This window comes from Protopterus annectens, chromosome 15.part0 (assembly GCF_019279795.1).
Source record: "Protopterus annectens isolate FY-2018-M chromosome 15.part0, PAN1.0, whole genome shotgun sequence".
NCBI lineage: Eukaryota > Metazoa > Chordata > Ceratodontiformes > Protopteridae > Protopterus > Protopterus annectens.
In genome coordinates this window covers 76,508,982-76,534,956 of record NC_056749.1, presented here as the reverse complement: position 1 = coordinate 76,534,956, position 25,975 = coordinate 76,508,982, and positions in this window count along the sequence as shown.

The following is a 25,975-nucleotide window of genomic DNA, read 5'->3' as shown; positions in this document are numbered from 1 at the left end:
CAAAATATAAGTATTTTTGATTATTTTAACAGATTACTGTTTTATAATTTAATATATATAAAGCACTTTGTCTATTCAGAATCTTCAGAAATCTTTTTCTGTTTAAAAACTTTCATAGCTTGTTGTCTTAGGCTATTGTATAAACTGAAAAATTTACTCTGTGTAATTATCTCTTGGCTAGTGGGGGCTGGTTCTTTTGTGTTCTTGTAAAAATAAAGTTGTGTTTCTGGTCTTTGGTGCAGGCTGGAGAAGTTGTTTGACCGCAACTGAGCTACAAAATATAAGTATTTTTCGGTCATTTTAACAGATCACTGTCTTTATAATTTAATATATATAAAGCACTTTTCCTATTCAGAATCTTCAGAAATCTTTTTCTGTTTAAAACTTTCATAGCTTGTTGTCTTAGGCTATTGTATAAACTGAAACATTTACTCTGTGTAATTATCTCTTGGCTAGTGGGGGCTGGTTCTTTTGTGTTCTTGTAAAATAAAGTTGTGTTTCTGGTCTTTGGTGCAGGCTGGAGAAGTTGTTTGACCGCAACTGAGCTACAAAATATAAGTATTTTTGATTATTTTAACAGATTACTGTTTTTATAATTTAATATATATAAAGCACTTTGTCTATTCAGAATCTTCAGAAATCTTTTTCTGTTTAAATCTTTCATAGCTTGTTGTCTTAGGCTATTGTATGAACTGAAACATTTACTCTGTGTAATTATCTCTTGGCTAGTGGGGGCTGGTTCTTTTGTGTTCTTGTAAAAAAGTTGTGTTTCTGGTCTTTGGTGCAGGCTGGAGAAGTTGTTTGACCGCAACTGAGCTACAAAATATAAGTATTTTTGATTATTTTAACAGATTACTGTTTTATAATTTAATATATATAAAGCACTTTGTCTATTCAGAATCTTCAGAAATCTTTTCTGTTTAAAAACTTTCATAGCTTGTTGTCTTAGGCTATTGTATAAACTGAAACATTTACTCTGTGTAATTATCTCTTGGCTAGTGGGGGCTGGTTCTTTTGTGTTCTTGTAAAAATAAAGTTGTGTTTCTGGTCTTTGGTGCAGGCTGGAGAAGTTGTTTGACCGCAACTGAGCTACAAAATATAAGTATTTTTTGATTATTTTAACAGATTACTGTTTTTATAATTTAATATATATAAAGCACTTTGTCTATTCAGAATCTTCAGAAATCTTTTTCTGTTTAAAAACTTTCATAGCTTGTTGTCTTAGGCTATTTTGTCCCACCCTCCCTCCCTGTTGGTGTCTTGCTCTTATACTTGGTGACTTTGCAGTTGCCCGCCCCTACTGTGACACACCTCCCAGTCTAGTGTCATTAGCTCATTCTTCTTAATACAGAGAGAACATTTGATAAGGCCTTCTGTTCCTCCTTTTACCTTTTCAAAAAGTAAAACAAAACTTTTTTTCTTCTTCGCCTGAACCTTCTTGTGTTCTGACTGTCCTTCTCAAACATATTGGAAATATACAGTATATTTCAGAGCATTTGTTATAACTGTATTTGCTATAACTGATTTAAGTATTTTTTCTGGCTTTTTGAATATTTACTGCTTAGCGACTGCATCTTAGCCTGTTTATACAGCTCTGCATTCTATTTAAACTGTTTTTGTGTTGATTAACTGTTTTGCACTCTTAAAAAGTTATTTGTTGCTTAATTTTACCTGTAGGCTAACACACTCAAGTGTGCTAGCCACTTAAAAGCATTTATAGCATTTACTGTCTGTTTTTTCCTTGTCTCTGTAAAAAAAAAAAAAAAAAAAATCTCTTGTTTTCCCACCTTACTGAACTAGAGTAGTCCAGTTTCAGAGTTGCTGATCCCTGGGCTTTGTTTTTAGTTCCTGTTACTGATCCATTGCCTTATTAGGAAGGAGGGAAGTTTCTTTGCTTACCAGTGGGAGTGGGAAGCACTGAGCAGCCTTTTGTCCGAATTGGTGAAGTTTCAGCCAGAAACTAGTAGTCTATTGGTCGTTTTGGGCCAATTCCTAGCTCCTTTCAGCCCCTGCTATAAAACACGCTAAACACGTGTTTTCCAGCTTGTACCAACTCTGCACAGATCCTCGTGGTGGCCTGCAGAGTGATCCAAGCAGCAGAGAGCTAAAAGAGTGACTTTCTACCAGATATAAGTATTTTTGTGGCTTTCCCACTGTTATTAAGCTAGCGACTGCATTTCGCCTGTTTTACTGCTACTTTAAGTGATTTCTGCATTTTACACTGTTTATTGCACTTTAAGTTACTAATTGTTGCAAATTGTTTCTGTAGGCTACACACTAAAGTGCTAGCCGATTTACAGCATTTATAGCATTTACTGTCTGTTTTTCCTTATCTCTGTAATAAAACAAAAAATCTCTTGTTTTCCCACTTTACTGAACTAGAGTAGTCCAGTTTCAGAGTTGCTGATCCCTGGGCTTTGTTTTTAGTTCCTGTTACTGATCCATTGCCTTATTAGGAAGGAGGGAAGTTTCTTTGCTTACCAGTGGGAGTGGGAAGCACTGAGCGCCTTTTGTCCGATTTGGTGAAGTTTCAGCCAGAAACTAGTAGTCCATTGGTCGTTTTGGGCCAATTCCTAGCTCCCTTCAGCCCCTGCTATAAAACACGCTAAACTGTACTGCTGATCTAACCAGCATATCCTATAACTGAAAAGTTCATCTCTACTTGATTCCCAAGTAGACTATTCTCTATCTGTAAAGCCTAGCACTTACTCCTACAGTACTTGCACCTTGATAAAGCACTCTTATTATAGATAGTACCCCACCAGCCCAAAACCCACTTCCCCGAGTCCTTTGAAAGTTCTTTATCTACTACTTCTAGTATGTCGAGGGATCAGTTGCTAGTGTCCTCTCCAGCTCAACTGGTGAACCTGGGAATATTGAGGCAATGTTACAATTGCCTCATGTACACAGACAATCCTCTCCTTCTCCCACAAAACACAAATACATGCGAGAGATGCAACTATACGGCCAAACTGGAGGCTGAGCTCTCTCAACATAGGACTGGCAAGACCAGACAGGAGGAGAAGGCAACCACACACAATACATACCCAGTCACACATGGTACCATCACAACTTCAAATCATACACATACTCACACAAAGACATACTCGGAGGCTCTGGTCAAAAATTTACCAAAACAGCAGAGGCCACCAAAGCAGACACCCAAACAACTACCACCTCACGACCCAACACATGCAACACATAGACCACACAGTCAGAGTGTCAAACAGTCACAGCCCTTAAGGCCAAACAAAATGCCAGACACACTTGTCATTGGTGATTCCATAGTCAGGCACACTGACGTCCCGCTCACCATACTGAGTAAGGAGAAGGTCACAGTAAGCTGCCTGTCGGGCGCTAGAATCCGCCACATAACGCAAGCACTCAGGTCTCTCAACAGCAGGTACAAGTACGACTCAGTCATTGTCCACGCTGGTGTCAACGACCTGAGACGTACCTCCTTGGACTACATGAAAAGGGACGTCCAGGAGCTCTCTGATTATGTAGCCCAGGCAGGTATGACCCTGACCTTGAGCAGTATCCTACCTTCACCTAGAATGATGCCACAATACAGTGATAAGATGATCAGCTTTAATAATGGGCTTAAATTCTGGTGTCATTCAAAGGGGATCCAATGTCTGTCTGCCTGGGATGACATGCTGGACAAGCCACGCTGCTTCGCAAGGGACGGCTTGCACCTGTCACCCTGGGCTTCGGATATTGGCAAAGGCTCTTGCCACCCCATAGTGCCTTTTTAGGCAAGGCTCAAATTCTAAACCTACCACCCTAGAACACCAAAAAGGAAAAAACTAAGGGTAATGCTGCTCAATGCCAGAAGTCTCAATCTCAAGATGCACGCACTCGAGGCCCTTCTCAATATGGAGAACATCGATGTCTGTGCTGTGACAGAAACCTGGTTCAAGGCTCCTGAGAGCACCCCAGCACTAACAGGTTTCACCTCATATCATACGTTCCGGCCCCAAAATCCGGACAACACCAAGAAAGGAGGGGGGGGTGTCCATATTCATAAAGGACACCCACACCTCAAGGTTGGTGGCAACGCACGATGCATCGGAGACCATCCAGGTGCAATTAACCATAGGCAAGACTGCTCTGCAATTTGTAGCATGTTACAGGCCACCCACTCAAACTCAGGAACCTCACATGGCCTTCCTGAAAACATTGGAGGGGATAAATGTATCTCCAAACACCATCATACTAGGTGACTTCAACTACCCTGATATAGACTGGGAACACTACTCAAGCCCGAACACTCTAACCCAAAGATTCCTGGAGTTCATAAACTCAAATGCCATGGAACAACTAGTCACCATCCCCACAAGAGGTGAAAACATACTTGATCTCATCATCACGAACATGGGATCAAAATGTTCAACACCGAAGTATACCCCTCACTGGTGAGATCAGATCATAAACTAATCTCGCTGGAGGTCCTCATCCCGCCCCACCTGAAACAAAAAGACCACAGTGAAAAACTTCTCAAAAGCCGATTTCACACTTCTAAAAACTAGTGTGGTCTCCTTTAAGGCCCCTGAGCCAGTGGTAAACATTACTCAAACCGCTGACTCACTTACAAATGCCTTCTACCAGCACCTACAGGACTGCATGGATCAGGCAATCCCAAACAAAACTAAGACTCTCTGTACCAAAGGCAAGCGTCCAGTCTGGTGGACCCCAGCCATAAACAAGCTCTACAACAAAAGGAGGAAGCTACTACAAGATAGAGCAAAATCCTTGAAAGGTAAGACACCTTTGATCATTATAAGTAAAAACTAAGAGCTCTCATAAAATCATCCAAGGCAAATTTTGAGAGAAAAATCGCCAAGGACTCTAAAGACAATCATAAGGCCTTCTTTAGCTATGTTAGAAACCTAGGAGGAAACTCCCAGATATGCTCAGAATTAGTTCAAAATGATGTGAAAATTACTGAACCTACACACATTGCTAACATACTGGCTGACAGGTTCAGTGCAAACTTCTCCCACCCCCCCAAAAGGAGAGATATCTATTCCAGAGGATTGTAGCCCCCCAATCATCTCCAACGCCCAGGTGAGAACTGCCCTCACTAAGGCAAAAACACAGCATCCATGGGACGGATGGTGTCCCGGCTGTGTGCTTCATGAACTCAACGAGGAATTAAACCCACAGTTAGGACAGCTGTTTAATCTTAGCCTCACCTCAGGATCGCACCCAAGGAGTGGCGACGCGACTGTGGTCCCACTTCATAGGGGCGGTGCCTCCACAGACCCTGGAAATTACCGCCCATTAGCTTGACAAGCCTTATCTGCAAAGCCATGGAGAGGATCATAATGAAACTCATAAATAAAGACATAGGGAACTTGCAGACTTTGGATCCAACCCAGTTTGGCTTTGTCAAAGGCAGATCCTGCCTCTTAAACTTGGTTGACTTTTTCGAGACCGTCACCAAGGCCATTGATGAGGAAAGGCAGTCCATACAGCCTACCTCGACCTGGCAAAGGCCTTCGACACAATACCCCACTCAGGTATCATCGAAAAACTCATCAGCTTGAATGTAAACCCATACATCACAAGATGGGTTGCAAACTGGCTAAGCGACAGAACCCACAGGGTCAGAGTTGCTGGAGCCATGTCAGACTCAAAGCCTGTCACAAGTGGTGTCCCACAGGGCTCAGTCCTGGGTCCACTCTTGTTCGGCATCTACTTTTCTGAAGTACAAGCAAACACAGGAGGGTTATGGCTGACAAAGTTTGCAGATGACTGCAAACTGGGTGCCATAGTCGAAAACACATCTGACACAGATATCCTCCAGAAGGGCCTCACAGAAATGGATAACTGGTGCCAGAGCCATGGCCTGAAGTTAAACGCCAAAAATGCATAGTCATACCCTTCGGGAAAAACAAGGTTACCCCTAGCTACCATATAGGTGACAATCCACTGAGCACAGAAAAGTCATCAGGGATCTGGGGACCCAAGTTGACAGTAGTCTTCGTTTGACACTCATGTTGCTAAAGTAGTTAGGAAAACCTTCTATATCGCCCACCTGATCATGAAGGGATTCACATCTAGATCAAGGGAGGTCATCGTCCCCCTGTACTCATCACTCATTAGACCTATGATTGAGTACAATGCCCGTTCGAATGTATCTGACCAGACACCTGATGCAGCTTGAAAGGCCCCAAAAGTTCCTCACCAAAAGGATAAAGGGTCTCAAAATATGTCTTATGCTGCCCGACTGAAAGAACTCCAGCTTTATTCAGTCTCATACCACTTGCTCAGAGGTGACCTGTGCCTGACATATAAGGCCATGTCAAACCCAGATTTGATGAATATGCTTCACCTCAAAAAATCTAGATCCCTCAGAACCACAAGGGCGGGAGACTTAAACCTTGACACGGTTATAAATAGAACGTGCTGGAAGGACAGATTCATCACCCAGAGACTCCCTATGCTGTGGAACAAAATCCCGGTACATGTGAGGCAGAGCACCTCGCTGGCCTTGTTCAAGAGGAATCTTGACCAATGGATGGGAGATCGCAGATATACCCCAGGGATTACTTCAGTGTCACTGCTTGACAGAGGCACAGAAAAATGATAGGCATAGTTTTTATTCAAACTAAAGGGGTGGCGAAAGCCACATAACTATGGGCTAGGCTTATAAATGCCCTTGGGCAGATAGCCTAGTATGAACCTATGAACCTATGAACCTATGAACCTATCATAATACATGAAAGAGTAACATTAATATATGGTAAAATAAAACAAAAAATAGGCAAAGGACAAACAACATAATCTGTATACACTATATATATATATATATATATATATATATATATATATATATATATATATATATATATATATATATATATATATATATATATATATATAGTAAGTGCTATTTTTAGTATTAAACATACATGTAATCTTATTTGACCTACTCTCCTATCTCGTGAAGCTAATATCTCATATCCTACTACAAACAATGCAGAACGTAACTGTCCTAAACACTAGATGACAATCAAAATACTAAGCTCTGCCTGACTTAGCTTAAAATAATATCGAGGAGAACCATCCAGCATTGGAGAAAATGGGACCGTTTGTTGGGTTGTTTATACGCTAAGATATACTTGATTGCCATCTTTCTGAAGCTCGTCCATGACAACTGACTCCTATCCAATCAATTTTGAGTAATATATATAGTTTTATCAATGGGAAGAGGGTGACAAGGATATGCAATTTTTGCTTCAGAAGGTTATCAGAAGTAATATGTAATAATGCAAATTCCCATGAAAATGTGGATTTTTCATAACCCATCTTCTCAAGTCTAACTCTGAATGAACATCAAAGTTTGTACATCATTTACAGCTCCAGAAGATATTAATTAGATCTGCTTTCTGGGAATAGCAACATGGGCAGCTGGGGGAGACTCTTGCATTAAACTTGTTTATTTTACTGAAGTTAGATAGGCATTGTTTGTAATCATTAATTGAATATAGGTACGTTTTTTAAAGGGGATTAATTTCAGTGTATCTTTAATAGCTTGAGATTTTTGATTATTAGTAATTGTATCATTCTTTTTCATCCAGTAATCCGACATAAGAATGGATGACTGATATTTGAGATGAATGATCAGTTTGTGTGAGTTAGATAGCATTTTTTATCAGTTTATGGGCTAAGATATACTTGCTTGCCATTTGTCTGAAGCTCGCTCATGACAATTGATTCCTATCCAACCAATTTTGAGTAATATATAGTTTTGTCAATGAGAAGAGGGTGACGAAGATATACAATTTTTGCTTTGGAAGGTTATCAGAAACAAGTTATAAAAAAACATAACTTTAATCTTGACAACTTCCTAGCTAACCTACAAAGGTGCAATTGGACTCTACTCAAATACCTTGACCTAGATGGTGGGGTGAACTACTTTAATAAATCCTTTCTAGACATATTAAATGCACATGCCCCTGTTAGAACCATCAGAGTAAAATCAAACTATGCCCCCTGAGTAAGCAGAGACACTAGGGCCCTTCTGAAAACTAGAGCTAAAGCCTGGGAACTGTGGCATAAGACTAGCACAGTAATTTCTAAACAGTATCAGGAACTTAGAAATAAGGCAAAAATACAAATAAAACAGGATAAAATAAATTTCTATCATAACATTCAAAACACATCAAAAAAACCCTCAAAAACTCTGGCCTGCTATAAACTCAATCCTTCACCCAGGAAAATCTACTACACCAACCCCAAACATCCACAACAATTCCGATAGCATAGCTACCATTTTAACAAACAGTTTACTGAATCTATAATTGCCCTTTCCAAGCAACAAACCCCTACTCCAGATACCAAACCAGCCAAGTCTACAACTAACAATGTCTCATTCTCTTTCTCCCCAGTTCTTACAGCCAGTATAAAAAAACTACACAGAAACTAAATCCTGCTACACTTGCTGTAGACAACTTACCCAGTGAATACCTCAGAATTGCAGCTGAATCTATAGCATTCCCAGTATCAATCCTTATAAACAGATCCATTCTTGAAAACAAGGTTCCTTAACTGTGGAAAATCTCCAATGTAATCCCACTTCATAAGGGGGGGACCTTCCACAGAACTGACAAACTATCATCCAATTGCTATTCTTTCACCTCTTTTTAAGATACTCAGATGGTGTATTCATCTCCAGGTCATGAAATTCTTACTAACAAATAACCTTCTCTCGAACACTCAGCATGGGTTTCACCCATTGCATACTACCACTACAGCTCTCTTATCCTTCACTAATAACGTAAACCATCACAGGAATAACAACAACTTTGTATCTGTCATCTTTCTAGACCTATCAAAAGCTTTTGATATGGTCTCCCATTCCAAACTAATAGATGTACTAACTGAACTTATCCTTCTCACAATCTGGCACAGCTTGGTTTCATAGTTATTTATCTGGCCATCAACAATCTGTTCTATGGCAGAGTGATCTATCTCCGTGCCTTCCTTTATCCATTGGTGTCCCCTAAGGATCGATCTTGGACTCTCTCCTTTTCTCCCTCTTTACTAATAATCTACACACAGCTACTCCACATGGTTCTATAATCCAGTATGCTGATGATTCAACACTTACCTATCTGTGCTGCCACTTCTCTATCAACTCTTCGTTCTTAAACACAGGAATTTTTCACTTCTGTTGAAACATGGTTAGCCAAGGCCCATCTAATCCTGAACCCAAACAAAACTAAATTATTACTCTTCCAACCTAACTAGACATCTGTCTCATGCCCACCATTTAAATTATAGCCAAAGACAATACTGCCATCTCCCGACAAACCATGCAAAGCTTCTTGGACTGGAAATAGACAATAACCTAAAATTTGACTTGCATGTCTCCCTAACGATAAAAAAGTTCATAAGAAACTTAGAAGCCTGTATAGGCACACAAGGTTCCTGACCAAAATGGCCAAAATTACATTAGCACAAACCCATCTGCTCTCCACTCTACTGTATGCCTTTCCAATTTTATCTAATCTTAGGAAAACTGACTTATCTAAGCTAGAAGCATGTTATAATAAAATTGCTAAGTTTGCATCTGACTGCCCATATAGAACACATCACTGTACAGCTTTAAGGATACTAGACTGGCTTGAGCTTCCCAACATTATTCTTTACAATTAACTCAGGAACCCCTGCACTACAAAATCTCATCCTTCCTTACAGTTCCAGCAGACCACTTTGCTTTAACAATAAATCTCCAAGGCCAGCAACACTGCAGGAAAATCTTTATTTTCCAGCTATATATCTCTTATATGGAACTTCTTAACTCCATTCTCTCAGTCTCGTCCACTAACCACTTTAAGCCATCACTTAAAGCTTATCTAAAAAATAAGTGGCTAACCCCTCATGAATGCTCTAATACATCACAGTATACACCAACCATATCCAACTTCTTTCCCGATGTTTAATCTTTTATTCCTACTGGCCTGTCTTAACCTTATAACTTGACATAAGTCATACTTTACAAATAGTACTAGCTATGTTGAAAGCCTAAGTTTTGTTGTCATGATGTAACAGATTTATATTTTCTTATGTATACTACATTTTCTTTACTTTATACTTTATTGATTACTGTAATTCATGCATTAAAATTTACTGTTAGTCAAGGAGCTTTTCTCCCCGGCCCTCTGCTGAAAAAGGATCTGTGTCCAGTCAGACTTTCCCAGTAAACAAATGTTAAATAAATAAATAAATAAAATTTTAAGTTGTAATAGATTACATAATGTTTTACATGTATTGACATTGTCTCCATTAATTTCAGATTCCCCTGTAATTGAAACAGTTAATTACCTAAACTGTCTTAAAATTATGGTGTAACCCTTGGGAAGTTTTAAGGTTTTCCTAATATCTTCCAGAGATTTGTTTCTATGCACATATATGTCCTATAGGTTTTTCTCCTTAATAAGCGGAAACGTGTTTAATTTACCATTTCCTTATTTAATCTAATATTTGGATTTAAATGTATTGGTTGCAACAACAAGAATGCATTAAATAAGGCTAGAGAATCCAACAGTTTTTGTAGTCTTATTACATGGCATTTTAGCGAAGCAGTAATTTTGATCGTCTTAATACTACAATTGTTAAGAAATGGAAGGGCCTTAGGATTAAATTCACATGTCTTTATATAGTCATACTACATTTTGATCCATGTTGGTGACCGTTCTTTACTTTTTGGATCAAATTCCAATATTTTTATAATTATTCTTGAGCATATTATATCATGATATAACTTAAAGTCAGGTAATCCCAACCCTCCATTTTCTTTCGGGTAAATTAGTTTTTGATAGCTTATCCTAATCAATTTGAGGTGCCAAATGAGCTTGGCTAAAATTGCATTTAGCTTTTTAAAAAGTTTATTTTGTATTATTAGGTTAGATGCACTGAGGTGAAATAAAAATCTTGGAAGAATATTCATTTTAATTGCAACCTTTGAAAGGAAGGATAGCTTTAGTATGCCCCATCTTTGAACATCTTGTTCAATTTATGAGAACAGTTTTAAGATATTATTCTGGAGAAAGAGTTTTTGGTCATATTGAAAGGAAATTCCAAGGTATTTTAATGAGGATTTTAGTTTTATTTCTCAATTTAGGAAATAACAGCCTGCATGGCATGAAGTGTTTAATAGTAATATGGATTTTTTTTTCAGGATTAATTTTATAACTGGAAAATTTTGAGAATGTACTGATAGAGTCTAATATCTTGTTCAAATCGGTAGTGGGTAGCTCCTGGTCTGGAGAGTTATACTGCTGAGTTTTATAAGACATTTGGACAAAAATTATCAAGTCTCCTATTGTTAATTTATAATTATATAATAGAGCAATGTATTACAGACTTATATCTAAACAACTCTAAGACAATTTTTATCCCTAAAAGATAAGCGGATAAGAAAAGCCCCCTGAATTATAGACCAATATCTCTCATTGATCTGGATATTAAAATCCTAGCAGCAATCTTGGCAAATAGATTGAAGAATGTATTACCTCACCTGAACAATCAGGCTTTATCCAAAACAGGCAAACGTGATAATACACTTACACTGGACACAATGATGTTATTACCCAAACAACAGAATTACCTAATATATATGCACTTGCAATAGATGCATCCAAAGCTTTTGATAGATTCAATCATATTTTTTTTATTTGTGGTACCACCCTATTTTAATTCACTGAAAAACTTCATAGACGTAATTAAAACCATCTATTTTAATTCATGTATAACACTATATATAAACAGGACAAATTCGGGTCAAATAAACATGTGCAATGGGGCTAGACAGGGCTGCTCATTTTCACCATACCTTTTCAATTTATATATAGAACCCATTTTCCTTCTTATAAAGCAAAAAGCATACCACCTTGTTCCACAACTTTTTCACAATAAAATTGCTTTAACAGCTTTTACAAATGACTTATACTTTTCTCTACCCACTACTGATTTTAACACATATCTTTTCTTTCTTTATAAATGTCATCAGTCCAATATTAAATAAATACTGAATTCATGCATTCCCTTAAATCTCACTCCTCCTTCTCCTGAACACTATTCTGCATGTATTGTTCCCACAATTTCCATTCATTTCTGTGTAATTTACTCCTTCCCTTGCTAAAGCTCTATTTCCCAGTTCTTTTATCTATATTCAGTACTTAAAATACAGTTGCTTTAGACCTCAATTTCCATTTTCTAGTAATTGTTTTTTTTTTTTTTTTTTGTCAGCCAAGAGAATTAAACTTAATAAGGCCTTACTATGTCTTGGCAATTCAGATCCTGTGTCCCAGCTCAAAATATTATGTCCTTAGTTACTGCCATTTGCTCACCCAAATATTTGTGACAGAATACTCTGTATGTAATTTTTAAAAGCTGTTAATTCATTTCCATCCCAGAACATATCCTCCCAGTTACCCCTTTCTTCCTCAACACATTTCCAACATTTACTATCTACCTGAAGAAAAATCTTTGAAGTCTGCTTTGGGTATAAAAATACATATGCACATAGTTCTCAGCAAAGATCCTAAACATTCTGGAATTTGTTGCATGCCTGGGAGCCTTATATGTTGCTCCCATTGTTCTCTTGCAAATTGCTTTTCCAGACTCTCTTCCCAATCCTTTCTACCCTCCTCTAATTAATTCTTAAAGATTTCATACAATATGTTATATTCCCTACTAATTATCCCTTTTTCAACAACTGCTTCTGTTCCAGATTCAACTAAAAACTCTACAAGAGCAAGTCTTTAACTTAAGAGTCCCCTATGCCTTTCTCTTTGCCTATACTCTGATATCAGTCTATGATAGAGAAGGCAGTTTCTAGCCTGCAGTCCAAATGGCTTTTTGGCCTCACCTATTACCTTTCCTTTTCTAGTTATTTGCTCCCAGTACCTTGGTTCCTTTGCCAGTTTTCAACAATAAATTTGAGCCCACTCTTGCCTGTTTTCTGTACCTCTACTTGCAATCAACCCTATTGGCAAAATCGCCTTTCTCCATTCTTGTGTTTGCTTACATCTTAGAATACTTTCTACTATATTATGAATATAACATTCTGAATGTTTTTTATTTTTCTCTTCAAGGATCTGCATTCAAAATCCTATTCGCTCTTTATTTCTTAAAAAAACCCTCATTTCATCACCATCCCTTTACATTTTGAATTCTAAAATTCTGCTTATGTTATGTATATGAGCCTTAACTGTGTAGCTCAAAAATATCCTTTCAAATCAGGTAATCCTAAACTACCTTGTTCTATTGGAAGGATCAGAGAAAGTATTCGACAGAGTAAGATGGGATTAATGAGTAGGCCAGTAGAAGCATTTGCATTCCTTAATACAATAATAAGGTTAATTAGAAGGATAGTTTATATATATATATATATATATATATATATATATATATATATATATATTATTTTTATTTATTTTACATTTGTTGACCGGGCTAGTCTAGCTGGACATGTATCCGTTTTCAGTAGAGACCCGGGGAGAAAAGCTCCAGTACAGGCAATAAACAATGATTTGGCAAATAAAGCATTAATATGAGTAAACAATACAAGGTAAAAAAGAAAAATCAATATATATATATATATATATATATATATATATATATACTTGAGTACAAGGGTTCCTATCTGATAAGTTGTGTTTGAACAGTGGAAGCAGGCAGGGGTGTCATCTTTCCCCTTTGTTATTTGATTTATATTTAGAGCAACAGGCTAAGAAAAAAAAAGAACTAAAAAATTCAAGGATATAATTATTGTGGTAATCAGAAAAAGTTGGCTTTATTTGCAGATGATGTTATTTTGTACCTGATAAATCCCGAAAAGGAAATCTCAGTAGTGTGGAAAATTTTGAGACTGTTTTATGTCTTTTTGGTATATAAAATTAATGAAGATAAAAGAAAGGGTGTGACTGTAAATTATGTAGCCACACATAAATTGGTTCAGCCATGCACATATGTTGGAGACATGAAGTAATTAGGAATATGTAATAATAAGGCTTATGTTTTGTAATCTAAAGATATGTTAGAAGAGACTAAAAAATGCTACAAAAACTGAGAAACTGGAAGTTCTTGTTTAAGAATATGAATAATACATTACAAGCAGTGAAAATGTTTTTAGTCCCTTTCATTTTATATACTGGTCAGGCTTATTTTTATGAACCAGGGGAGAAGTTGCAGACAATAATTAATAATGAGTTGAAAGACTTTATCTTAGAGGGAAAGAGGGTAAGAGTTAAATGGGATAAGCAGATCGTACGTAGGGGTACAGAAAATGAACAAGAGGGGGTTGGAATTTACTGGAGAAAACTGGCAAAGAAACCAAGGTTGTTCTTTGTCTTTTTGGCATTTCCCAGTTAGGGGTCGCCACAGCGGAACTCCAGTCTGCTAATGATTGGCAGTAGATTTTTTTTATGGTGCCGAGTTGCCAGCCCAATGCCCAACCTTCAGCAAAGGCATGCCCATTCACACGTCTTTCAGAGGCCACTCGACCATGGGGAGGACATGCAGACACCACACAGAAGGCGCTCCTGCCGAGAATCAAATGGGAGAACCTCTTGCTGTGAGGCAACAATGCTACCGCTGTACCACCGCGTCTTCCATGGGTGGCAAAGAAACCAAGGTAATATAAGCAAAAACTAGAGAAGGAAAGGTAGTAGAGGGAGATCAGGACGAAGTTTGGACTGCATGTTAAAGACTGCCTTCCCTACCAGGGATTGATATCAGAGTATAGACAAAGATAAAGGGAAAGGGAAAGACCTGCTCCACTAGAACTTTTAGTATCTGGTGACACTTGATATCCACGAACGTCCAACTGGGTAGAAGCTCATTTTCAGAGGAGGTCCAACCTCTAAGAGAAAAGCTCCAATTTATTACAAAATATTTTAAGAACAATAATTTTAGAATCTTCAAAAAGAAAAAAGAATCTGCAGTTTTATAATTATAACAAATTACACACAATATAAAAACATAGGTTAAAAATCGATACCTGGTATATGACAATCATTTAATATTTCAAGAAATGTTAGACAGTTTGTAGAGAAATTAAAGGTAAGTTAGTCAAATACAAATAGGAATTGTAATATAAAGTGATATGAAAAATGATGAAGTGATCTGGAGTGGAAGTGGCTGTTGAGAAAGGGATAATAAGAAGGTATATAAAATATTGCATGATAACTATAGGAATCAATCACTGAAGATTAGAAAATATTAGGAAGAGAGACTGGAACAATCAGAGGACATACATATGGCTTCCAAGTATACAACAAAGTCCTGAAGGTTTAGGATTTTTGCTTGAAAGTGTTTGTGTAGGTATTTTTATACCCCAAGCAGACTTCAAATAATTTTTCCTCAGTAAACAGCAAACGTTTGAGATGTGACAAGGAAAAAAGAGGTAACAGGGAACATATTTTTGGGAGTATAATGAGTTGGGAGATTTTAAAAATTTCCCACAGAGTACATTGTCAGAAATATTCTGATAGCAAATGGCTGTATCTAAGGAAATTATGCTATTGAGCTGGGACACAGGATATGAATTGCCTTGACATAATAAAGCCTTATTAAGTTTAATTCTGTTGGCTGCCAAAAAAAAAAAAACAATTACTAGAAAATGGAAATCCAAATCTGAACCAACTTTTTAAGTACTGAATATTGTAAAAGAGAGAAAAAACTAGAAGAGGGATCTTTTGAGTACATTAGATATAAATAAATAGAATTTTTGAAACAAGACGTAGAATAATGTACAAAAAAGGAACACCATATGAATGGAAGAATTTAATAAAACACTACAAAACATATATAAAACAGTATACTTTACCATCCAATGAAACTTAAGAAACTTAATTAATTAATTAAAATCACTTAAAACACAAAGGTCATCTCTGTTTCAAGTTGGTCTTAAAGAGACCTTACCATTCAGACCTTCACACCTGTCTGTAAATTCAGTATCCAGTATAACTCCTTATTTTCAGTAATGCTCTTAGCATCCCCCAACCTCTCTCCTAACGTGATAATCTCAGTTACCTTAAATTTAAAACAATGTTGCCCTGCCTAATATCACGAATATGCTCTATAATCCTATCCTTAAAACAACAATCTGTCTTCCCTACATAAAACTGTCTGCATAGCTGACACTGGGCCAAATAAACTCAAATGGCTCGTAGTACAATTTGCTACTACCCTGAAAAAATATTTCTTATTGGTTGTGGGATGTATAAACCTACTATCGCTATCCAAATGTATGCAGAAATTACAATTCCCACATGAAAACGTGCCAAATTCCATATTGGGTTTCTTTTCTCATAGCATAACATCCGTTTAAGTGTCTTTTTATTCCTAAACCTAAAAGAAGGTTTAGTGCCTATCACATCATTAATGGTATGATCTGAGGTGAGAATATGATGGTTCTTCTCTGTAATACTAAATATAGAACTGACATTGCAAGAATAGGCTATACTGACAGGCACTCCTGTCATACTGAAATTAAACCCAGTTCCGGCCCAACCATGGTCTCCATCTCCCAATGCTTTATGTGAGAATAAGGTTTCCCTCGCCCATTTTGTGGTCAATGTGTTCATTCTATGGGCAGGAGATCTTAATCAATTTCAGGATTTTATTACATACTTACATGGCACCACTTTAGTTTTAATATTTGAGTCACAGTTTCAAGCTTGAGGATTAATTTTTTAGATGTTAGGCTACAGAAGGATCACCAGAACAAGATAGTGACTTGTAGATTTAGGAAAACATGCTATAGGAATCAGTTTTTACATCACCAGAGGTTACATCCACCCAGAATATATAAGAATATCATACGTGGCCAGGCATTATGGCTATCAAGGCTACATAACAGGGATAAGATGTTTGAAGGAAAGATTAGTGTCATGCGACAGGAATTACAGGATAGGGGATATTTTATCTATGAATTAAATAGAGAGATGCAAGATATTAGTACAGCTAGAAATGGGAGAGGGAAACCTTACTTCTCAGATAAAGCACTGGGAGATGGAGACCATGGTCGGGCCAGAACCAGGTTTAATTTCAGTATGACAGGAGTGCCTGTCATTATAGCCTATTCTAGCAATGTGAATTCAATATTTAGTATTACAGAGAAGAACTGGCATATTCTCACCTCAGATCATACCATTAATGGTGTGAAAGGCACTAAACCTTCTTTTAGGTTTAGGAATAAAAAGACACTTAAATGGATGTTACACTGTGAGAAAAGAAACCCAATATGGAATATGGAATTTGGCACTTTTTCATGTGGGAATTGTAATTTCTGCATAAATTTGGATAGCGATAGCAGGTTTATACATCCCACGACCAATAAGGAATATTTTTTCAGGATAGTAGCAAATTGTACTACCAACCATATAGTTTATTTGGCTCATTATCAGCTATGCAGACAGTTTTATGTGGGGAAGACAGATCATTGTTTTAAGGACAGGATTAGAGAGCATATTCATGATATTAGACAGGGCAACATTTTAAACTCCCTTGATAAACACATCCTGGATAAGGGAGGTGACCATTGTTTTAAATTTAAGGTAACAGATAATCACGTTAGGAGAGAGGTTGGGGGATGCTAAGAGCATTACTGAAAATAAGGAGTTATACTGGATACTGAATTTACAGACAGGTGTGAAGGTCTGAATGGTAAGGTCTCTTTAAGACCCAACTTGAAACAGAGGAGACCTTTGTGTTTTAAGTGATTTTAATTAATTAATTAATTAATTAATTTTCATTGTATGGAAAACTATATTTATTGTATTTGAAAAATGTTGTTTTTATGGTCTGAAGAAGCAGTTTTTGCGAAAGCACTTACTGTTTTATATATGTTTTGTAGTGTTTTATTAAATTCTTCCGTTCATACGGTGCTGTTCCTTTTTTGTAGATTTTATTATTGAGAACTTGGCTGGTGTGCTCCGTTGGTTCTACTTTTTACATATAGAATAATGTTCAGAATGAGAATACGGTATAAGGGAAGGCAGGAATTTAACAATTGATGTAATGGTGGACTGAAAGACTGTTGTTATAAAGAAACAACACACATGTAATGTATAATATGTGTAAATGAAAAAAATGTTATTATAGTTTCTTTTCTTTTTTTATTAATGTGTGTCTGGCTATGTCTAAAGTGAGAATTTAATAAAGGTGTTTAAACAACAAAATCAACAACAATAAAATTAATTATTACCAAGGACTTCACTTTTTCCATTTCTGCAAACTGTTTAGTATCCATGTTTTATTTATGTTATAGTTTCATGAAAATGCCTACAACAAATTAGCTTGGGCTGTCATGATCAAAACCTCTAGTGCATTTTCATGCAAGCCAAGTCATTAATATATTTTGATGTAAGCTATTCTATTTTGGACAGGAATTTTGCACTAATAGCAATGACTGTGCTGCAGGTAGTTTATTAAACAAACAACTAGAGTTCAAGTTAAGTATACTAAAGCCAAACTTGAGGTAAAGATAGCATCCCAAGCAAGGAATACCACAATGCTTTCTTTAGCTATGTCCAAAACCTGAAAGGCAGCACACAGTAGTGTGTAGAACTGATTGTAAATGGAGACACCTACACTGATCAGAAAAATATAGCAAATCTACTGGCAGATAAATTCTGCTCCAGTTTTATGCCCCCCCCCCATTCCCAGCTTCCCCCCAAGAAATACCATGAAGCAAACCCCACCACATTATCACTAGGGAGCAGGTCCCAGATACCCTCGCTAAGGCCAAAAACACTGGATCGATGGACCCTAGTAATATCCCAGGATGCTTCTTAAAAGCCTACAACAAACCTATCAGGACCATTGGAGGCACTGTTTAACCACAGTTGCCAGATGGGCTTTGTGCCATAGAATGGAGAACTGCAATGGTCAGACCTCTGCATAAGGATGGGTTATCAATAGACCACAAAAACTACAAACCTATAAGTCTGACTAGTTTCATATGCAAAGCCATGGAAATAAAACCTTTAAACACTAGAGCTAATCCAGTTTGGTTTTGCCAAGGGCAAATCATGCCTACTCAGTCTGGTGGACTTCTTTGAAAAGATCACCAAGGCAATGGATGAAGGCAAACTACCTTGACATGCCTAAGGCATTTGATATAGTACACAACTTGAGCATTTTTAACAAACTCATGGATATAAGCATAAACCCCTAAGTTACACTGGCTAAACAGCTTGCTCTCAGATAGGACCCAGGAAGTTAGGATAGGGAAGACCACCTCCACAAAGAGGCCAGTAGCTAGTGTAGTAACTCCAAGCTCAATGCTAGGTCCACTTCTTTTTGGCATCTACTTCTTAGAAGTAAGGGCCAATGTCAAGGGCCTCAGACTGACCAACTTTGCAGATGATTGCAAGCTGGGAGCAATCACAGAATCTCCTAAGACACTAATGTCCTACAGGAGGGACTAACACTGACAAATGACTGGTGCCAAAGCCATGGCTTATAACTCAATGACAAGAAATCCATAACAGTACCCTTGGAAAGTCAGCCCCCTAGAAAATTACATAATCAATAACACACCCCTAAGAGTAGAACCATTAGTCAGGGATTTGGGTCCCTATGTAGTCAGTTACCTGGCTTTTGACCAGCATATGTCTATGGTAATAAGGAAATCATTCTATGTTACTCAACATATAAACAAGGGTGTGTCATCTAGGTCCAAGGAAGTCATTATTCCACTATATTCAGCATTCATCAAGCCCATCGTTTACTACAACACCCCTTCGGTATGTAACTGACAGGCAAATGCAACAAATGCAATGTCCACAGAGGTTGCTCACAAAAAGAATACAGGGCATAAAGTGTATGTCCTCTGCAGATCACCTCAAAGCCTTACCTCTATACCTGTTGAGAGGTGACCTTGGATCCCACTCTGATGGAACTGTGCATACCCAAAAAATGAATAGCAACAGAATTACTCAATCTAGGGGGTTTAAATTTCACTTTTGACATAAATAGGACAAGTTGGAGGAAGAGGTATGTGCTTCAGAGAATTCCCCTTCTCTGGAACAGACTCCCCATCGATGTGAAGCAGAACTCTTCAACACTATTCAAGAAAAACCTGGACCAGTGAATGGGAGATCAGAAATATACTCCAGATTTAGCATCTACATCTCTAATGGACAAAGACAGCCTGTAAATCTTGACCTAGCTTACATAACCTCTAAAGCACACAAACTTGCGGGATGCAGTTGGAATATTTGGTTAGGCTTATAAAGGCCCCAGTGATTGTTAGCTTAGTATACACCTATGAAGCTAGGAATCTATTTGTGTTTCATCACTGAACTAGTTCATGAACCTTGAATGGATAAATATTCACTGAAGGTAAACTAGCAAAAGAGCTTAGTTTCTCAGGGGTTCCTTTAAGGATATGGTCCTTGGAGATAGTGGGGGGTGGGGGTGACTCGGGTATGTTTGGGGTGGAGATGAAAGTTTCAGGGGAGACATTTGCAGCAAACTTGATGTGTTTAGGATTTTAATATTAGGTGCCATTACAGATAAGTTCTAAGCAGTGATGGGAATTATTCCTTAGTTTCTTAACATAGCCAGTAAAGGACTTATAATTATCCTTAACCTCAGAAGCAAGTTTATGTTCATGGGCAGTTTTGCTGGGCTTAATAGCTGCCTTAATTTTCCTGGTGAGGCATTTTATATTCTCATTATGATGAGAGGTTCTAGCCTTACAAGGTAATTTAAGCAGTCTACTACCACCAGGGTTTGTTACTGATTTTACACTGTACTTGGTCCAGGTGAGGACACTTATAAAAATGCATTTATCTAAATCAGCATAAAGATGCTTGACATAGATGGCTGCATATTCTGTTTTTATCTTTGGGTTAGCATGGGAAAATTTTAAGATTTCTTCATGCAATTTCTCTGAAACGGCAGCATTGGTAACCCTGGGAGAATATATTCTTAAGTAAAGGCATACATACAGTTGGTAATTAGACTTACCAATGAAGGGACCATCCGTGATCAGGAAGCAGGCCAGAGGTGAGTTCAACAGAACTAGGTCTAGGATATTTCTGCCCCTAGTGAGGTTATGGAAAATATGATCCACAGAATTGTCATTCACCCAATCTAAGAAATGTTGTACAAACCAGCATTAGAAGTATCAGTGCTTCAGTCTATGGAGGGGGTTGTTGAAGTCACTGAGGATTAGAGATCCATCTTTAATTGTGATGTTTTCTAGGAAATGCTAGGAATTTATCATGGCTATGTGGGGCCATGGAAGGGGACCTGTACAAGTTATAAGCTGAAGGACTGACTTACCTACTGTAAGCTTGACTTCGGTGAGCTCATTTTGAGGGTCACTGGGTATCACTTAGTTAAGAATGAAATTCCAAATGAAAATTGAGACCCCACAACAATTTCCAGTGGGCATGAAGATGTGAAAGGCACAGAACCATAAGAATTGATTGTTTCTGAGTAGGAAGAGGAACCTCAGTATTCACAACATAGATTACTTAAATAGTGAACTGAGAAACAAACTTGTCTTCCACCGAAATGTGGCTTGATACACAAAACTGTAGATTTGCAATAGAAAGGAGAATATCTTTAATGCATACAGCAATTAAAAAAGAGACTCCCAGTTTGATAAAATATTTAATATTTTCAATACATAAAGATGCCCCAGAAAAAGGATACTTATCTAGAGTCTATAGAATACTTAAACCTAAAGCAGAATTTTATGATGAGAAGTACTGGTAATATTTTGTATCAATCAATAATTATCATCCAAGTGATAGCGAGAAAAAAATATTCTTACTTCTTCTTCGCTAACCTCCACATATTTCGATTCATATATTCATAGGTAGGTACTAGGCTATCTGCCAGAGGGCATTTTTAAGCCTAGCCAGAGTGTCTCGGCTTTCGCCACCCCATTGATTAATTAACTGAGCCTCTGTCAAGCAGAGCCAATGAAATGATCCCGGAGTGTATTTTCTGTTACCCATCCACTCGTCAAGGCTTCTCTTGAAGTATGTTAGTGAGGGGCTCTGCCTAATGTAGTTAGGAATTTTGTTTCAAAGCATTGGGAGTCTCTGTGACAGGAATCTATCCCTCCAGCATGTTCTATTTATTGTTGTGGTGAGATTTAGCTCACTAGAGTCCATGGCTCGCAGTGACTTGGATTTCTTTAGGTGGAGCATCCATCAATTCTGAGTTGGACATGGCTTTGTAAGTCAGGCAGAGATCACCTCTGAGTAAGCGATATGCCACTGAGTACAGCCGGAGCTTTTTCAGTCGGGCTGCATAGGACATATGTTTGAGGCCAGTGATCCTCTTGGTGAGGTACTTTTGTGGTCTTTCTAACTGTTTGAAGTGATGGGTCTGATGAGTGATGAGTAGAGGGGCACTATAACCTCTTTATTTCTAGATGCGAACCCACTAGTAATTAGATGGAAATTATTTGAGATGGAAATTATTCTCCTGGAGATTTCTAAGCAGATCATTCATTACTCCACATAAAATATAGTTGATCTATAAAAAAAAACTAATTGTTGGAGATGTAAATCAGATGTTGTGGCAAATTTGGGGGAATTAACTAGACTTATTGAATTATTGACCCCCAAAGAGGCTAATTTGGCTGTTTCTGCTGGTTGCAGTGTACCTGTGTCTTCCACTCATTCTTCTGGCTGCCCTGGTAACTACAATCTATTAAGGCAGGGTGTGCAGCCTGCTGGCGACTCTAGAGGACACTGTGATGTCATTGTGGGAGCTGACGTTCATCATGGTGGATTTCTGAATCACAAAGGCTACAATGGAGCTGTTTACCATGGATCAGACCTGAATTCTATCAGCGAGGATGTTTCTGGCATCAATGTAAGGTCTGCAAATGCAGCTAGCAGCTAACAGCTAAAGGTACTGATATGCTGTTTTCCTCAGAAATAAGGTTTAATAACAATTTTTCATCCATACAAAGGCCTGAGGGCTGTAATATGGCTTCTAGCCTTAGAAGTGTTCAGCATGATGTTTGTGGTAAATTTGGTGCTTTAGTTTCTAAAGCATTTGACTTTCAAGATATGGCTGGTTCTGGTCACACAAATTATGTAGCAGGAAATGTTCAAGACTTTGGTTCACTTAAGGACATGATTTTTTTCTTTGAAAAGAGACTTTTTAAATACAAAAGTTTGCAAAGGAAATTGTGTATTTGAAACAATGTATCAATTTAAAAGTTATACCACAAGGCTTGAGCATTTTTAAATTTCCCTTTGGCTTAATGTATGATGCCAATATGATTGAAGATTTTGTGTGTTTATTTGATAAATGGGGATGCAACTTCTAGAAAAAGCATTATTTTACAATGAACAGATGCAGGCAAAGATGGATAAAGATGATTTAAACACTAATATTGTGAATGACTTGCTGTTTTCACAGTATCAAGATTTTTATGAAAAAATTAACAGGGTAGAAAGGAAATGTAATGCATTGTTTTTAAGAAAAAAAGAAAGAGAGGGATGTTAAACATTATCCATCTAAATCTGCTTACCCTACTAGTAGGTTAACTGTGGAGAAATTTGTTCATGGCTCTGATGTGCACAGTAATTCTGCTGGTAATGCCAGGGAAATGGCTGATGATATGTATAATGACTATGCTGAAGTGTATAATGACTATGCTGAAGTGTATAATGAAATGAATGAAGGTGGTTCACAGGATTTTCAGCAACAAGATGCTCAGAAAGGATAGCAAACAGAAATCAGGAGAGGAAATACACATACAGTCATGCAGTGCAAATTCAAAAGGGACATCCCAACTGGGGGAGGGAGAAGAACGGATATTAATTGTTGGAACTGAACGTATTGTGCATATTTTTCAAGGCTTTAAGATTGATAATTTCATTTTTTTCTAAAGGATTTAAATTTGTTCCCTCCAAAATACCGGATGTTACTGACTATTTGATAGATGTTCAGATGCACACTAGGAAGCTCAATTTCCGTCCCCTTTTTTCCCAAAATCAAGTGGGGCCTACAAATGAGGCAAGTGCACACAAAAATATTCTGAAGAAAAGTAGTGTGTTCAACCACCACTCCATCCCCTCATTAATGTTTTTGAGAAGGCAGTGAAAGAAGATGTATGAATTATGGGCTCAGAATAGAAAGTTTTATGCCATCTTAAGTTCAGATGAAATAATTCTCATGAATCAACTGAGGGGGGACAAGGGACTGCGTATCATGACCCCTGACAAGGGAGGTGGTATAGTGATATTCATTTCAGAGGATTATTCCAACATTATGCAGAATATTTTATTTAATGAAGAGAATTATGCACAGGTTTCTAAGAACCAAATAAATATTGCATATCAAAGTATTGACAGTTATTTAGAAGAATATGTCCTGGACAAACATATTACTAATGACCTCCTTAATTTTCTTACTAATTCCTATCCTAAGGTGCCAGTCATATTTGGCATCCCAAAAATACACAAAAGCAACATTGAACCACCTTTTAGACCCATTGTTTCCGCCAGTGGCTCCAAAACACATAATCTGGCACTGTTTGTAGATAAAATGACTAAGCATGTAGTGGAGAGAGCAGGTACATCTAGTTACGGAATCCTGGGATTTTCTAGGACAGCTTAAACAAAATCTATGGACAGCTGATTTGGTATTTTAACCATTGATGTGAAAGATCTCTTTTCCTGTATTCCTAAGCAAGAAGGACTAGAATTATTTGAAGAGACACTCTTTACATGTTCCACCTTGAATCACGATAAAGTAAACCCGGTGTGGGAAATGATGGCACTTATCTTAGAGAATATTTTTTTATTCTTTGAGGGCCAATATTTCCAACAAACAAGAGAGGTTGCCATGGGGGCTCCCTGCGCCCCTATATATGCAAATATAGTACTATTAGGCTGGGAATTAAGAAATGTATTCCACAAAGAATTTTGGAGCAACATCCAGTTATATTGCAGGTTTTTGGATGACATCTTTATTTTGTGGAAGGGAAAAGTGGAAGATATCCCTGGCTTTATTAACCACCTGAACAAAACTACTTCATTTTTGGAATTTATTTATAGCTACAATACTAGAGCTATACATTACTTGGACACAACAATTTCCCATACACCTATAGGTTTCAAATCTAATATATTTTATGAGTACTTTTTGTAATTCTTACCTTCATTATACAAGCAACCATCAACTTTCACAGAAAAAGAGCTTAGTCAATGGACAGTCTATAAGAATTGCATGCATGACTTCAGAATTGAGTGATGTGAGGCAGGAATTTTTCACATTAAGAGATCTGTTTTTAGAAAGGGGATACCCCAAACAGATGGTGGAACAAATTATTGAGGAGATTTACATAGGATAGGGAAAAGGTATAAGCCCCTGTTAGGAAACCACCCATTAACTAATAAAGCCCCCTCAGATCCTGGTGAAACGATTTATGAGCATGTATGTATAGTGCAATACAGTCCTATAGTATATGAAGTGAAAAACATATTAAAAAAGAACTGGAGTATATTTAAGGTAAATAATGATGTGTTAACTGCAGTGGGAGATAAATCAGTTTTTATCAGCAAGGTGAGCATGAATATTAAACATCTTATGGAAAACAAGTTGAATTTACTGATAGAAGGTGGTTGTGGTACAACACCTTGTGGGAGGTGCTCCCAGTGTACTAATATTTTCAAAGCACCTCAAACCCACCTAGCTAATAAGATGGCATCTTAGGTTATATTCAAGAAAGGAAATTGTTTTACCACCAGAGTGGTGTACCTTGCTCTATGTGATACGTGCAATGGATTCTATGTTGAGAAAACAGAGAGGGCATTGAAAAGCAGAATCTATGAGCATGTATATGATGTTAAAAACAAGAAGGATACAAGTGCATTATATACGCATTCCCTCGCTTGTTCTAATTTTAAAGGTTTTAAATTTGGTATTTTGGATACTGTGGACACAGATTTGAGGGGGGTGACTG